The sequence below is a fragment of the Bubalus bubalis genome, chromosome 15, assembly GCF_019923935.1.
Source record: "Bubalus bubalis isolate 160015118507 breed Murrah chromosome 15, NDDB_SH_1, whole genome shotgun sequence".
In the NCBI taxonomy this organism is placed as follows: domain Eukaryota; kingdom Metazoa; phylum Chordata; class Mammalia; order Artiodactyla; family Bovidae; genus Bubalus; species Bubalus bubalis.
Genome location: NC_059171.1, coordinates 37107219 through 37124088, shown reverse-complemented (window position 1 = coordinate 37124088; position 16870 = coordinate 37107219).

Here is a 16870-nt window from a genome sequence, read left to right as displayed (position 1 = left end):
TTTACTATACCTGTAATTACAGTTTCAGAAAGAGGAGAGAGAAAAAAATTTTATAGAAACAATAGCTGAAATTTTCCCAAATTTTAGCTAAACTATATCCACAGATCTAATTCATTCAGTGAACCTCAGGAATTAAAAACATGAAAAAGTCCACAAGAAAGACCCATCTTAATCAAATTTATTACAAACAATACTAAAATTTTCAAAGTAACCAGTATAAAAGACACATGACATGCAGAGAAACAAAGAATGCAACAAACGTCTCATTGGAAACAATGCAAGCAAGGAGTAGAACAGCACTTACAAACTACTAGGAGAAAAAAAGAAAAGGAAAAACGGTCAACTTAAAATTCTATTTGCAGAAAAATGCCTTTCAATAATATAATAAGCACATCATAATAAAAGCAATCAGAAGACAACTTGGGGGCTATATTAATATCATACTAAATAGGTTTCAATGCCAAAATTTTTTACCAGAACTGTTATTTACCAGAGTGTTATTTAATAATGATAGAAGAGTCAGTTTATTACGAGGACTTAAAAACTCCTAGTATTTGTGCACTTTATAACAGAGTTTTGAAAATAAGTGATGCGAAAATAATAGAATACAAGGAGAAATAGAGAAATCCACAATTAGAGTCAGCTGTCTCATTACTCCTCTCTCAATAATAGATGGATACATTAAATTCTTGGAGAAGGAAATGGCAATCCACTCCAGTATTCTTGCCTGGAGAATCCCATAGACAGAGGAGCCTCACGGGCGACAGTCCATGGGGTTGCAAAGAGTCTGACACAACTGAGAGACTAACACACATATTAGATTCTAGGTAAACCACAAATTTCTCATAACTCTGATTATTCCAATCTCTGTGTCTTTGTTCATACTTCCAACTGTCCAGCCCCTTGAATAATCCCTCTACAACCTTTGAATCTATATTTCAAGGTTCTTCCTGAAAGTCACATCTTTCACAATGCCTTCGGTTCTTTTTTTGATCTAAATCATAAGGTTATTAAAAGCAAAAGTGTCTTTTCAGGGTTCTAAATTGCAGCAGCAGAAAATGAACCTGACTTAAACAGAAATGTAATTTACTACATTACACATGAAAAGACAGGAGGTAGTTTATAGATTTGGCAGGACATTTGGGAAGCCAAGCTTAGAAACTGGATGGGAATAACGGTGGGTGGTTTCCCTGGTGGCTCAGATGGTAAAGAATCCTCCTGCAATGCAGGAGACCAGTCCGATCCCTGGGCTGGGAAGATCCTCTGGAGGAGGGCATGGCAACCCACTCCAGTATTCTTGCCTGGAGAATCCCATGGACTGAAAAGACAGTCTGGCTGTGGTCCACAGGGTCACAAAGAGTTGAACATGACTAAAGTGACTTAGCATGCATGCACATGGCCCAAATTAAGCTACAAAACTAGTCTAATGAGGGGGCACTACTTGCAACTCCACCAGTCACTGGAATCCATGACTTGGCACTGCTTACATTGGCAGAACTGGATCAAGGATTCTATATCAGCCCCAGTGCTGTTGATGCCTCTGTGATCCCTCAAAACTGAATGTCAGCCACTCTCACCACTTTGGAATAAACCTTTCTAAAAAATATTTATTTATTTGTTTATTGGCTGTGCTGGGTCTTTGTTGCTACACAGGGACTTTCTCTAGTTGCAGAGCAGGAACTACTCTCTGGTTGAGGTGCATGAGCTTCTTGTTGAGGTGGCTTCCCTTATTGTGAAGCACAGGCATGAGGCCTTCAGGAGTTGCAGTTTCTGGACTCTAAAGCGCAGGCTCAGTAGTTGTGGCCCACGATCTAGTTGGTCCGCAGCATGTGCAGTCTTCCAAGACCAGGGATGGAACTGGTGTCCCTTGCATTGCAAGGTGAATTCTTAGCCACTGGACCACTAGGGAAGTCCTGGAATAAATCTTCTTTTGTTTATGCTTCTTTGAGTTATTAGCTTCTCATTTGAACCTGGAAGGTGTATCTAATTTGCTAAACCTAGCACATTCATCTGCACTGTAGATAAAAGGAAATCTAAGAACGTGTCTTCTTTTAGCCCTCCACCATGGAAGTAAGCTTTCTTTCTCACTATATCTTGTACTTTGGGAAACTGACCAAATAAGGAATTGGTCCCTCCACAGCACAGACAAAAAGACCTTGATAAATGCTTTCTCTATATATTGAGCATATGTAAGATAATAACAAAGAGTCTTCTAATGAGAGAAGTTGGGGAAAGTGACCTTCATTCAAGAAGGAGCTTGGTGTTCAGAAATGGAGTGAAATCAGTGGACTTTGAGATGAAGCCAGGGAGTTAGGTAAAGGTTTGGTTTCTTTCTAGAGCCTTCTACGTCATGTTCAAGCCTAGGAACTTTATCCTAATGACCCGATAAGCACAGTGCAAGGTTAGGGTGTGGGACTGAACTTATGAAACACAAGCTTTAAAAAGATAACTCGGGTACAGAATAAACTGACACTCAAGTGCTGAAACCATCCAACAATGAATGGGAGAGCAGTGGGGTGAGGGAGTAAAATTAGAAACTTCCGAGCAGAGACTTGCTTGTCTTGAGCAAATCAATTAACTTTCCTGAGGCTCACTCCTCATCCATAAAATGGAGGTTATTTTCCTGTATTTCTCCACCTTCTAGGTTATCGTGAGGTAAGATGAAATAGAAGATAAGATTTCGAATTGTAGAATGCTCACAAATGTGATGTTCCGATAAATATTTAGTGAGTGCTCAATTATTTTGCCAAGCTTGGTGGAAGGTATTCAAATTTATTAAACTTAGAGGAAAACATTTTAATTTTACATTTTAAAGAATGTTTCTTATTATCATTAGTCCCTGGTCTCTATATTTTTAACTACACTTCTATAGGGAGGCAGTATTATTCTGCATATTGGCTAATATACGTGGATCATTTAATGTAGTAACTATCACAAAGTAAGTACCTAATAAGTATTAAACATCATTAGTAATACATCATTACTAATATATCATAGAAATTATTCCTGAAAAGGATGTATGTGTGTGTGTGTGTGTGTGTATATATATATATATATAGGCTTCCCTCATGGCTCAGATGGTTAAGAATCTTCTTGCAGTGTAGGAGTCCCAGGTTTGATCCCTGAGTTGGGAAGATTCCCTGGAAAAGGGAATGGCTATCCACTCCAGTATTATTGCCTGAAGAATTCCATGGACAGAGGGGCCTGGCAGGCTACAGTCATGGGGTTGTAAAGACTCAGAGACACTACTGAGTGACTAACACTAACACTTAAAATGCACACACACACACACACATATATATTTGATATTGGTTCTTCATTTTGATAATTGTTTAAAGTTATCCAATAGAAAATGACTTTACAATCTACAGAGCAAAGGATCAGTATTTATAAAAACAGAAAAGAGTAGTGTTGCCAGTATTTTACCAAAAAAAAAAAAAAAAAAATCCAATAAACCATTTTGGATAGCCAATTTTGCATTGAGTACCTCATCACACAGGAAAGGGAATGGAATCTTTCCCCAGATAATTTGTACTTTCAATGTTCTTCAAATCTTATACATAATCAGATCTGATTTTACCAAAAATTATCCAATGATAGATATCACCTGTTAAGTTAATTTTCCTCCAGTTACCACACATATGAAGGCATAGCCCTTTGAAAGCTCGTAGTAGAAATCAGTAGCTTGTGGTTTCTAAGGAGGCAAACAGATATGTACCAAAATACATTTTTTGAAGTGAGAAAAAAATTTACAGAAAAGTTAGATAACACGACAAATATTTGGCATGTGTTGTACTTACTGGAAAAGGTCAGTTTTCATTCCAATCCCAAAGAAAGGCAATGCCAAAGAATGCTCAAACTACCACACAATTGCACTCATCTCACATGCTAGTAAAGTAATGCTCAAAATTTTCCAAGCCAGGCTTCAGCAATACGTGAACTGTGAACTTCCTGATGTTCAAGCTGGTTTTAGAAAAGGCAGAGGAACCAGAGATCAAATTGCCAACATCTGCTGGATCATGGAAAAAGCAAGAGAGTTCCAGAAAAACATGTATTTCTGCTTTATTGACTATGCCAAAGCCTTTGACTGTGTGGATCACAATAAACTGTGGAAAATTCTGAAAGAGATGGGAATACCAGACCACCTGACCTGCCTCTTGAGAAATCTGTATGCAGGTCAGGAAGCAACAGTTAGAACTGGACATGGAACAACAGACTGGTTCCAAATAGGAAAAGGAGTATGTCAAGGCTGTATATTGTCACCCTGCTTATTTAACCTATATGCAGAGTACATCATGAGAAACACTGGACTGGAAGAAGCACAAGCTGGAATCAAGATTGCCAGGAGAAATATCAATAACCTCAGATATGCAGATGACACCACCCTTATGGCAGAAAGTGAAGAGGAACTAAAAAGCCTCTTGAGGCCACCATCACCCTAATACCAAAACCTGACAAAGATCCCACAAAAAAAGAAAACTACAGGCCAATATCACTGATGAACATAGATGCAAAAATCCTTAACAAAATTCTAGCAATCAGAATCCAACAACACATTAAAAATATCATACACCATGACCAAGTGGGCTTTATCCCAGGGATGCAAGGATTCTTCAATATCTGCAAATCAATCAATGTAATACACCACATTAACAAATTGAAAAATAAAAACCATATGATTATCTCAATAGATGCAGAGAAAGCCTTTGACAAAATTCAACATCCATTTATGATCAAAACTCTCCAGAAAGCAGGAATAGAAGGAACATACCTCAACATAATCAAAGCTATATATGACAAACCCACAGCAAACATTATCCTCAATGGTGAAAAATTGAAAGCATTTCCTCTAAAGTCAGGAACAAGACAAGGGTGCCCACTTTCACCATTACTATTCAACATAGTTTTGGAAGTTTTGGCCACAGCAATCAGAGCAGAAAAAGAAATAAAAGGAATCCAAATTGGAAAAGAAGAAGTAAAGCTCTCACTATTTGCAGATGACATGATCCTCTACATAGAAAACCCTAAAGACTCCACCAGAAAATTACTAGAACTAATCAATGACTATAGTAAAGTTGCAGGATATAAAATCAACACACAGAAATCCCTTGCATTCCTATACACTAATAATGAGAAAACAGAAAGAGAAATTACGGAAACAATTCCATTCACCATTGCAACGGAAAGAATAAAATACTTAGGAATATATCTACCTAAAGAAACTAAAGACCTATATATAGAAAACTATAAAACACTGGTGAAAGAAATCAAAGAGGACACTAACAGATGGAGAAATATACCATGTTCATGGATTGGAAGAATCAATATAGTGAAAATGAGTATACTACCCAAAGCAATCTATAGATTCAATGCAATCCCTATCAAGCTACCAACAGCATTCTTCACAGGGCTAGAACAAATAATTTCACAATTTGTATGGAAATACAAAAAACCTTGAATAGCCAAAGCGATCTTGAGAAAGAAGAATGGAACTGGAGGAATCAACCTACCTGACTTCAGGCTATACTACAAAGCCACAGTTATCAAGACAGTATGGTACTGGCACAAAGACAGAAATATAGATCAATGGAACAAAATAGAAAGCCCAGAGATAAATCCATGCACATATGGACACCTTATCTTTGACAAAGGAGGCAAGAATATACAATGGATTAAAGACAATCTCTTTAACAAGTGGTGCTGGGAAATCTGGTCAACCACTTGTAAAAGAATGAAACTAGAACACTTTCTAACACCATACACAAAAATAAACTCAAAATGGATTAAAGATCTAAATGTAAGACCAGAAACTATAAAACTCCTAGAGGAGAACATAGGCAAAACACTCTCTGACATACATCACAGCAGGATCCTCTATGACCCACCTCCCAGAATACTGGAAATAAAAGCAAAAATAAACAAATGGGACCTAATAAACCTTAAAAGCTTCTCCACATCAAAGGAAACTATTAGCAAGGTGAAAAGACAGCCTTCAGAATGGGAGAAGATAATAGCAAATGAAGCAACTGACAAACAACTAATCTCGAGAATATACAAGCAACTCCTACAGCTCAACTCCAGAAAAATAAATGACCCAATCAAAAAATGGGCCAAAGAACTAAATAGACATTTCTCCAAAGAAGACATACAGATGGCTAACAAACACATGAAAAGATACTCAACATCACTCATTATCAGAGAAATGCAAATCAAAACCACTATGAGGTACCATTTCACACCAGTCAGAATGGCTGCGATCCAAAAGTCTATAAGTAATAAATGCTGGAGAGGGTGTGGAGAAAAGGGAACCCTCTTACACTGTTGGTGGGAATGCAAACTAGTACAGCCACTATGGAGAACAGTGTGGAGATTCCTTAAAAAACTGGAAATAGAACTGCCTTATGATCCAGCAATCCCACTGCTGGGCATACACACTGAGGAAACCAGAAGGGAAAGAGACACGTGTACCCCAATGTTCATCGCAGCACTGTTTATAATAGCCAGGACATGGAAGCAACCTAGATGTCCATCAGCAGATGAATGGATAAGAAAGCTGTGGTACATACACACAATGGAGTATTACTCAGCCATTAAAAAGAATACATTTGAATCAGTTCTAATGAGGTGGATGAAACTGGAGCCTATTATACAGAGTGAAGTAAGCCAGAAAGAAAAACACCAATACAGTATACTAATGCATATATATGGAATTTAGAAAGATGGTAACAATAACCCTGTGTACGAGACAGCAAAAGAGACACTGATGTATAGAACAGTCTTATGGACTCTGTGAGAGAGGGAGAGGGTGGGAAGATTTGGGAGAATGGCATTGAAACATGTAAAATATCATGCATGAAACGAGTTGCCAGTCCAGGTTCGATGCACGATACTGGATGCTTGGGGCTGGTGCCCTGAGACGACCCAGAAGGATGGAATGGGGAGGGAGGAGGGAGGAGGGTTCAGGATGGGGAACACATGTATACCTGTGGCGGATTCATTTTGATATTTGGCAAAACTAATACAATTATGTAAAGTTTAAAAATAAAATAACATTAAATTAAAAAAAAAAAAAAAGCCTCTTGATGAAAGTGAAAGTGGAGAGTGAAAAAGTTGGCTTAAAGCTCAACATTCAGAAAATGAAGATCATGGCATCTGGTCCCATGACTTGGGAAATAGATGGGGAAACAGTGGAAACAGTGTCAGACTTTATTTTTCTGGGCTCCAAAATCACTGCAGATGGTGACTGCAGCCATGAAATTAAAAGACAGCTTACTCCTTGGAAGGAAAGTTATGACCAACCTAGATAGCATATTCAAAAGCAGAGACATTAATTTGCCAAAAAAGGTTCATCTAGTCAAGGGTATGGTTTTTCCTGTGGTCATGTATGGATGTGAGAGTTGGACTGTGAAGAAGGCTGAGCGCCGAAGAATTGATGCTTTTGAACTGTGGTGTTGGAGAAGACTCTTGAGAGTCTCTTGGACTGCAAGGAGGTCCAACCAGTCCATTCTGAAGGAGATCAGCCCTGGGATTTCTTTGGAAGGAATGATGCTGAGGCTGAAACTCCAGTACTTTGGCCACCTCATGCGAAGAGTTGACTCATTGGAAAAGACTCTGATGCTGGGAGGGATTGAGGGCAGGAGGAGAAGGGACGATAGAGGATGAGATGGCTGGATGGCATCACTGACTCGATGGACGTGAGTCTGGGTGAACTCTGGGAGTTGGTGATGGACAGGGAGGCCTGGCGTACTGCAGTTCATGGGGTTGTAAAGAGTTGGACATGACTGAGCAACTGAAATGAACTGAACTGAACTGTACTTACTGCCCAGCACTCATGACAGACATGAATGATAAATCAGCCCTCTTTCCCTTGGAACAGCTGGCACTCTGAAAAAAATAAATCTTTTATTCTTGTTCTAGGTGTTGATAAAAGGGTATTAATTTGCTAATAATCATTCTGGTAAGGGGATGAGATATACCAGAATGATTAGGAAATAGGTAGCTGAAGACCTTTTTTCTTTAAAAAAATATCCTTGAATTTCCATCTAACAGTGACTAATTGATGTGTTGATGAACTTATCTTCTACATTCCTAGAATATCTCACATTCCAGGCTTATGTCAATGAGTTGTTGTTGTTGTTTAGTCGTTAAGTTCTGTCTGACTCTTTGTGACCTCAAGGATTGCAACATACCAGGTTTCCTTGTCCTTCACCATCTCCTGAAGTTTGTTCAAACTCATCTCCATTGAGTTAGTGATGCCATCCAACCATCTCATCCTCTGTTGTCCCCTTCTCCTCCTGCCTTCAATCTTTTCCAGCATCAGGGTCTTTTCCAATGAGTCAGTTCTTAAATGAGAAATAAGGATAAATGAGTCCAAGAATAGTCCCTTGCAGACTAGCCTCCCAGAGAAGGATCTGGCTGTCTGTAAACTGCCTGGTAGCTGGCCATGGCTCAGTTCTCTGGGTGAGCAAATCTAGTCAAAAGTAAGGCTTGGACTTCAACCTTTGGTTGAAGGACTGATGCTTTTCCAGGCATAAACCTTGATGTTGAAAGTCCTACTGCTAGTTTGGTGTATCATCAAACTGGAACCGTAAGGTCTGAACCCCAGCACCAAGGCAAATGGTAACCGGTGAGTCTGCAGAAGAAACCAAATGTGATCTAAACATCTAACATCTTGTGAATGCTAAACGGGTAGGATACAGTTGAAGTTCAGTTTCTGCCACGCTACATACCAGGAAAGAACCAGTACTTAAAAGTTAAAAATGTGTAAAAGCCAGTGCTATCCATGCAGCTTACAAGCTCATGGTTTAGGGTCATCAAAGTCATGTATCTGGACTTGTTAAATGAATAAAACAACTGGGAACCTATATATTTGCTACTAATTCTATATCTAATAGTTTTTCCTAGTGGATACTTTCTAGTTCACCTGTTTGTGGGGTACATGTGAGTAGAGAGGTATGTATGTATACGTGTGTGTATATAACATTTGCTCTAGTATTAAAAATGTTAAGTATCAGATCAGATCAGTTGCTCAGTCGTATCTGACTCCCTGCGACCCCATGAATCGCAGCACGCCAGGCCTCCCTGTCAATCACCAACTCCCGGAGTTCACTGAGACTCACGTCCATTGAGTCAGTGATGCCATCCAGCCATCTCATCCTCTGTCATCCCCTTCCCCTCCTGCCCCCAATCCCTCCCAGCATCAGAGTCTTTTCCAATGAGTCAACTCTTTGCATGAGGTGGCCAAAGTACTGGAGTTTCAGCCTCAGCATCATTCCTTCCAAAGAAATCCCAGGGCCGATCTCCTTCAGAATGGACTGGTTGGATCTCCTTGCAGTCCAAGGGACTCTCAAGAGTCTTCTCCAACACCACAGTTCAAAAGCATCAATTCTTCGGCGCTCAGCCTTCTTCGCAGTCCAACTCTCACATCCATACATGACCACAGGAAAAACCATACCCTTGACTAGATGAACCTTTGTTGGCAAAGTAATGTCTCTGCTTTTGAATATGCTGTCTAGATTGGTCATAACTTTCCTTCCAAGGAGTAAGCGTCTTTTAATATCATGGCTGCAGTCACCATATGCAGTGATTTTGGAGCCCAGAAAAATAAAGTCTGACACTGTTTCCCCATCTATTTCCCATGAAGTGATGGGATGCCATGATCTTCGTTTTCTGAATGTTGAGCTTTAAGCCAACTTTGTCACTCTCCACTTTCACTTTCATCATACCTCTATGTAAATTTTTAAATTTGGTTTCTTTCCTTTTTAATATGAGATCAAACATTGAAGGTTTAAAAACTAAGAATATAGAAAGAAGAGAGAATTTCAGAAAAAAACAGGGTTTTGTTTGAAGTGAGGTAGGGTAAATGCAGAGATCAGTGTTCTGGGTTTAAACGCATCTTCCCTGTCCATGCCTAGGATCTGCCTTATAAAACCTTCTACTTTACTTACTTCAGTCCATTTCTGTAGTTTCACCCCCACCCCCAATTCTTTACAGATTCTTGCTTTGTTTGCTTTTCTACGTTCTCATCTCAATAGCTCCTAGCCAAGATCCTGATTTCTCTCTACCTAGCTTCTGTAGAATGACAGCCTGTTTAGATCACATCTGGTTTCTTCTGCAGACTCACCTGTTACCACTTTGCTCTGCTCCACACAACAGCTTGAGCACCTCCCTCCAAAAGCGGGCTTTTTTCAACATGACTCCATTTCCATCCAGGGCAGAGGGCAGCTTCGATTTATAGTGCATGCTGATTTCCATGGTGCAAATATTTTTGCCATGGTCAATTTCAAACTACCAATATGAGATCACTGAAAGTGGAGTTATAAAGAGATGTACAGCAGTAGGTAGTATATTCTTGGTACATATCTAATAGGTGGAGATAACCCCAAGAGCTTAGATAACAAAAGACTACCAAATAATTAGGTAATATTGAGTACTTGTTATCTGTATTTTGGGTATAATTTATCTACCTGTACACTTATACAAGTTAAATTTTAATGATGGTTGTGTACAATAAGCAGCTTGCCAGTTTCTTAAAAATTTGAGTCAGCTCTGATGAGCAGGACACCCTTACTTCCAGAACAATACTGCTTCTATCCCACCATTCAGCAAGAGGCAAGAGAAGCAGGTGGTTTCAGGACAGGAAATGCTCAGAATGAATCATGATGGATTATCCCCCACACTTAAATTTTCTTGAAGGTCTGTCTGATAACACTACCCATACTCACATGCACACTAATATATGCTCATAGGAATCAAGAGGCAGAATTGGTCACGTTTTTGTAGCCCTGGGTTGAAACTCTCATTTCTACTATCCTCTAGCTGCTTTAAGTAAGTACACCCTGTCCACTGAACCATCAGTGGTGCTGAAAATGTGCTTTATACCTTATTCCTAAGTCCCACCACAAATTGGAGCTGTAAGGGCTTGGTTGATCTTTTCATTCTGTGAATGGACGTTAGTGCCGATATCCTGAATGAGGACTTCCCCAGTGGCTCAGCAATAAAGAATCCATCTGTAATGCAGGAGATGCGGGTTCGATCCCTGGGTCAGGAATATCCCTTGGAGGAGGGCCTGGTAACCCACTCCAGTATTCTTGCCTGGAGAATCCCATGGACAGAGCCTGGCAGGCTACAGTCCATAGGGTCACAAGAGTCAGACACAACTGAAGTGACTAAGCATGCACTCAGGCACACATGTACATCCTGAATGAAACTGCTCAGCATTTCACATTTTTCTACAAATGTGTATGAAAGTGTATTCTCTCCAAAATCATATTAAAATATATTAAAATGGTTTTTCTACAACTTTCTTTATTTCCAAGTACTTTCTTCTCTGTTGAGCTAAGCATTGCCTTAAAGAATCTAGAATACTATATTAAAAGAGCCTAGGAGACTTCCCTGGTGATAGAGTAGTTAAGACTTCAAGCTTCCATTGCAGGGGGCATGGGTTCAATTCCTGCACAGAGCAGCCAAAAGAGAAAAAAAAATAAAGAAGAACCTAGGAGTGCTATAATGTTAACTTTAAACTACAATGATAAACACATATATTTACCCTCCTTGTGTAAACGTTCCCTGCAGCCTTTATGTGTATTGTCTTTATCAACCTTCGGGGTTTTCTAAATAGTTTACAGTCAGTATAATCATTAGAAAGCAGACGTCTTTTTAATTAAACATATTTCATTACAATAATTAGTCTGCTGTGTACTCATTAAGTAGAATTATCTATCATTTTGTTCTAAACATTGAATTTGTTTCACAGCCTTAAACTGTCTCAGGGATCCTCCCACGCCAAGAACTTATTAACCTCAATTCCAAGGCATCCTCATTTGAACATTAATGAGCTCAGTCTTTTTTTTTTTTTCCTTTGGAGTCACCAGTAGTCACCAGTATTACCCTAAAAGCAGTTTCACTCACTCCTTTTTGTATAAATGACAGTTTAGCTCTGCAGTTTTATAGAAACTGATTTTTCAACTGCTGTTACTAATGGATGTCAAAATACCAAATGTATACTGTTGAGAAAATGTACACATGTATATATATTTTCAATTGCACACAAGTGACATTTTGATACCCACAAGTGAAAAGAGTTGAAAAATCAATTTCTATGAAGTTTTGAAGCTACTCTATATAAGCTGAGTACCTAGTATCTGAGTATCTAGTAACTAGTATGTAACTAGTTACATAGTTTGCATGCATGTGAAATATAATGTTTGAAATTCACATTTTATGTTATATAAGCTATATAGTTTATATTTATATGTATATATGATGTATACTAGATGTTCATAATGGGCTTCCCTGATGGCTCAGACGGTAATGGATCTACCTGTAATGTGGGAGACCTGGGTTCGATCCCTGGGTTGGAAAGATCCCCTGGAGGAGAGCATGGCAACCCACTCCAGTATTCTTGCCTGGAGAATTCCATGGACAGAGGAGCCTGGCAGGCCCCGGTCCATGGGATTGCAAACAGCTGGACACCACTGAGCGACTAACACACTTTCACTTTTCACTGCTTATCAGGAGCGTCACTTGGAGCAAGTACCTTTACCTCTTTGTGTCAGTTTCTATTCCTGTTGAAAAGGAATAATAATAGCACCTTCCTCCTGATGTCAGAATGAGTGTTAGTGTTTAATCAGAGAGTAGAACCCAATGAGTGATGATTAAAGGCTACATTGCAGGAACTCAACTTTATACACTGTGGGAAGAATCTGGGGAGTAAAGGTCAGGAAAAAGTTTTTAACCAGCTTCCCAGGCCTGGGTGAATGAGCAGGAGATTTCCAGAAGCTAGGCACCTCCAACTGTGTAGAAGTCTATAGAGGTTGTTGGCTCCTGTGACGGCTGCCTCTGTGAGTTCTCAGGAGAGACCCTGGAGGTAGGCCTATATATTAAGAATTATAAAGTGCAGAATGCCCAGTTAAATTTGAATTTCAGATAAACAACAAATAATTTGGGGGGTACAAGTATGTCCCAAATACTGCATGGGACATACTTAAACACCTTTTAAAAATTGCTGCTTATATGAAATCCAAATTCAGCTCAATGTCTCTGTATCTTTATTTGCTGAATCTGGTAACCTTAGGCTTAGGTCACTTTTGGTCAGCAGGGGCAGCAGTTGGGATGGAGAGCTGGACATGGAAGAGGGGGAATCAAGAATAAACTGGAAACTACCAACACCTGTGCCCCTGCCTCTCATCACCTCTAACCAATGATGACAGAGCACAGTGGCTGCTGCTTCACTTCAGTCTCTCCAAATCTCACCCAGATCTTTCCTGTAACCAATTTTGACCTGGTACTATACAAGGGAGGGACTCCAGGAAATCAATTTCCAGCTTAGCTAAAATTGACCAAAATTCCACATTGTAGAGTAAATGAATTCTCAGGGCAGCGCCTATGCATAATACACACAAAGATTACCAGGAGGCATTCTTACAGGTGCTGTTGTCTTAGCAAGTCTGCCAGATGGCACCTTGGGCTGAGAAGGGACATGGAATTTGGTGAAGAGCTGTGAATAAGAAGGAAGATGTGGAGCTTACTATCAACCCACAAAAAGTTTCTTTACTGAGACAAAAGACAACTGCCTTATGAGGATAAAAAGGAACTCTTTCCAGGCAGTAGACAGCTTCTCCCAGATGGCCCAGAGCCTAAAGGACAGGCCAGGGAAGAGTATGATAACCTTGGGCTCTTGGCCACTGGTGCCTTTGGTCCTATCTTGATGATTGCTGTTGTAATGATAACTGGATACTTTAACCTTGGTGGTGCCTTATAATCCTTTCAGTGCAGACAGAAGTGTTTGAAAATGGACTGTGAAGAGGTCATGCAGCACTGTTTTACATACATGCTCCTAGACATGGGGACTCCTGGCAGCTGGGCAAGAGACAGATGCTACCTGAGCACCTTACTACCTAGGTCCTTGCAGGACCATTTGGCATCCATTGTCCCTCTTTCTAGTATCAGCAGCCTAATTTTGCTTTTAAGGAGCTGCCTTTCAGTCATCCATATAAAGACTGACGTTCCTTGGCTCAGGAGTGACCATGTGATCCACAATTGCCCAACCTGATGTGTGCTTCCTGGCATAAAGACCATCACCAGTAACAACAGAAAGCAGGATTTGATTTTCACCATCAACAAAACTATGACTAGACCATCATAATTTTCTGCCACCTAGATCCTTTTTAAAAAAAAAATTATTGAAGTATATTTAATTTACAATGTTGTGTTAATTTCTTCACAAAGTCACTCAGTTATACACTGCTGTTTTTGTTCAGTTGCTAAGTTGTGTCTGACTCTTTGAGACTCTGGACTACAGCTCGCTAGGCTTCCCTGTTCTTCCCTATCTCCCAGAGTTTGCTCAAACTCACGTCCATTGAGTCGGTGAGGCCACCCAACCATCTCTTTCTCTGTTGCCACCTTTTCCTGCCTTCAGTCTTTTCCAGCATCAAGGTCTTTTCCAGTGAGTCTATTCTTCTTATCAGGTGGCCAAAGTATTGGAGTTCCAGTTTCAGCATCAGTTCTGCCAATGAATTTTCAGGGTTGATTTCCTTTAGGATTGACTGGTTTGATCTCCTTACTGTCCAAGGAACTCTCAAGAGTCTTTTCTAGCACCACAGTTCAAAAATATCAGTTTTTCAGTGCTCAGCCTTTATGGTCCAACTATCACATCCATATGTGATGACTACTGGAAAAACCATAGCTTTGAATATACAGACCTTTGTAGGCAAAGTAATGTATCTTCTTTTTCATATTCTTTCCCATTATGCTTTGTCATAGAAAATTGTTCCCTGTGCTATACAGTATGACCTGTTGTTTACCCATCTTATATATAATAGTTTGCCTCTGCTTATCCAAAACTCCCAATTCCTTCCCTCCCCTACTGCAACCATGGGTCTGTTCTCTATGAGGCTGCTGTTTTTTGTTTGTCTGTTTAAAATTTTATTTATTTAATTTTTTAAATTGCACTGGGTGTTTGCTGCTATGCAGCAGCGTGCAGTCTTCTCATTGCAGTTGCTTCTCTTGTTGCAAAGCATGGGCTCTAAGGATGTGGGCTCAGTAGTCGTTGCTCACAGGCTTAGTTACCTCAAGGCATGTGGGATCTTCCTGAAGCAGGAATTGAACCTGTGTCTCCTGCCTTGGCAGGTGGATTCTCAACCACCAGACCATCAGGGAAGCTCTGAGGCTGTTTTTGTTTAATGGATGTGTTGATTTGTATCTCAGATTCCACTTATAAGGGATACCATGTGATATTTCTCTTCCTCTGTGTGAGTTACCTCACTTAGTATGATAATCTCTGGGTCCATTCATGGTGCTGCAAAAGTCATTACTTCACTCTTTTTAATGGCCATGTGGAAGCCTGGCATGCTACAGTCCATGGGGTCGAAGAGTTGGACACGACTGAGTGACTGAACTGAACTGAATGGCCAAATAACACCACCTGTACTTTTTTTTTTTTTTTCGCTGCATGACTTGTAGGATCTTAGTTCCTTGACCAGGGATTGAACTCATGCCCCCTGCAGTGGAAGCATGGAATCCTATCCACTGGACTGTGAGGGAAGTCCTGGAACAGCCCCACTTTTGACTGTTTGGCATGCCTTTTCCCCTTTTGGTATTAGGTGATTACATTTTCTTTAATGAGGTATATGTCTCCAATCTCAGTCCATGTCGCTTGGGCGAGGATAATACCATTCTTACCTCCAATGTTAAAAATGTGGCGGAAGCTTAGCCAATCTTCATATTTCATTCATAACTCAAATCAGCCCTTTGAGGTTCAGTCTTGTGATTCCTATTGGAATGTATGGGAAAGAGAAAACCTGCTTTCAGTGAATTTACCTCTAAAGATCCTGTGAACCTGGGTGCGCCTGGGACCATCTTATGGAACTAGAAGGTGTGAAAGCACCATCAAACAAAGAAGTAAGTGGTCTATAATGAGGAGAGAGAATGCATCATAATTTGAGCTTTTGGGTCCAGTTTTCAGTTAAAAGGGTCAATTCATTTCCTCCTCTTCGAGTAGGTTTTGGTTGTGCACACATTTAACACAAGGCAAAGCCAAGCCTGGTGCCTAAGTGATTTGACTGGTGAAGACACAGTGAACCACTTCTAGAATTAGACAGCTTATTACTTACACAGAGAGCAATCAGAAGAGTAAGCCAAAAGTCTCTGTAAGAGTAAGCTACACCGGTCTTTGTCCCACACACCAAAAAAAAAGTAAAATGTTACTCTCAGTTGTGTCTGACTCTTTTGTAACCCAATGGACTGCAGCCCACCAGGTTCCTCTGTCCATGGGATTCTCCAGGCAAGAATACTGGAGTGGATTGCCATTTCCTTCTCCAGGGGATCTTCCTGACCCAGAGATCAAATTCAAGTCTCCTATATTGCAGGCAGATTCTTTACCATCTGAGACACCAGGGAAGCCCCACACATGAGAAAGGATGACATGGAAACAAAAGGAGCCAGATGAATGAAACCCAAGTTGTGAAATACACTGTTGCTGAAGAGCCCATTTTAGTTGGCAACTATTGAGTTTTCTATGCAGCATCTCAGTTCTGAGGAGACTGGAGCGAAAGTCTTACACTTCATCTGAAGCCCAGGAGGCAAGGAGGGAGATAGGAAGGCAGGCGGTCCATGGCCTCATAGCTGTTTCTTACAGACCTTTCATCCCCTCGTGTACCTGGGGAAGCACAAGTTCTTCTGCCAAGACTCAGATAAGCCGTGACTTGAGCCTTTGCCTCTGTGTATGCATGCTAGGTGTCCAGGGCACCAGGATGAACTGTTCCCTCAAATGTCCATCTTCTGTTTTGGACACTTGTCCTTGTTTTTGTCTACAGTGCAGGAATCTCCTTCCTAAAGTTCAGGACTTCTTCCCTCCTTGAAAAAGAGCCCA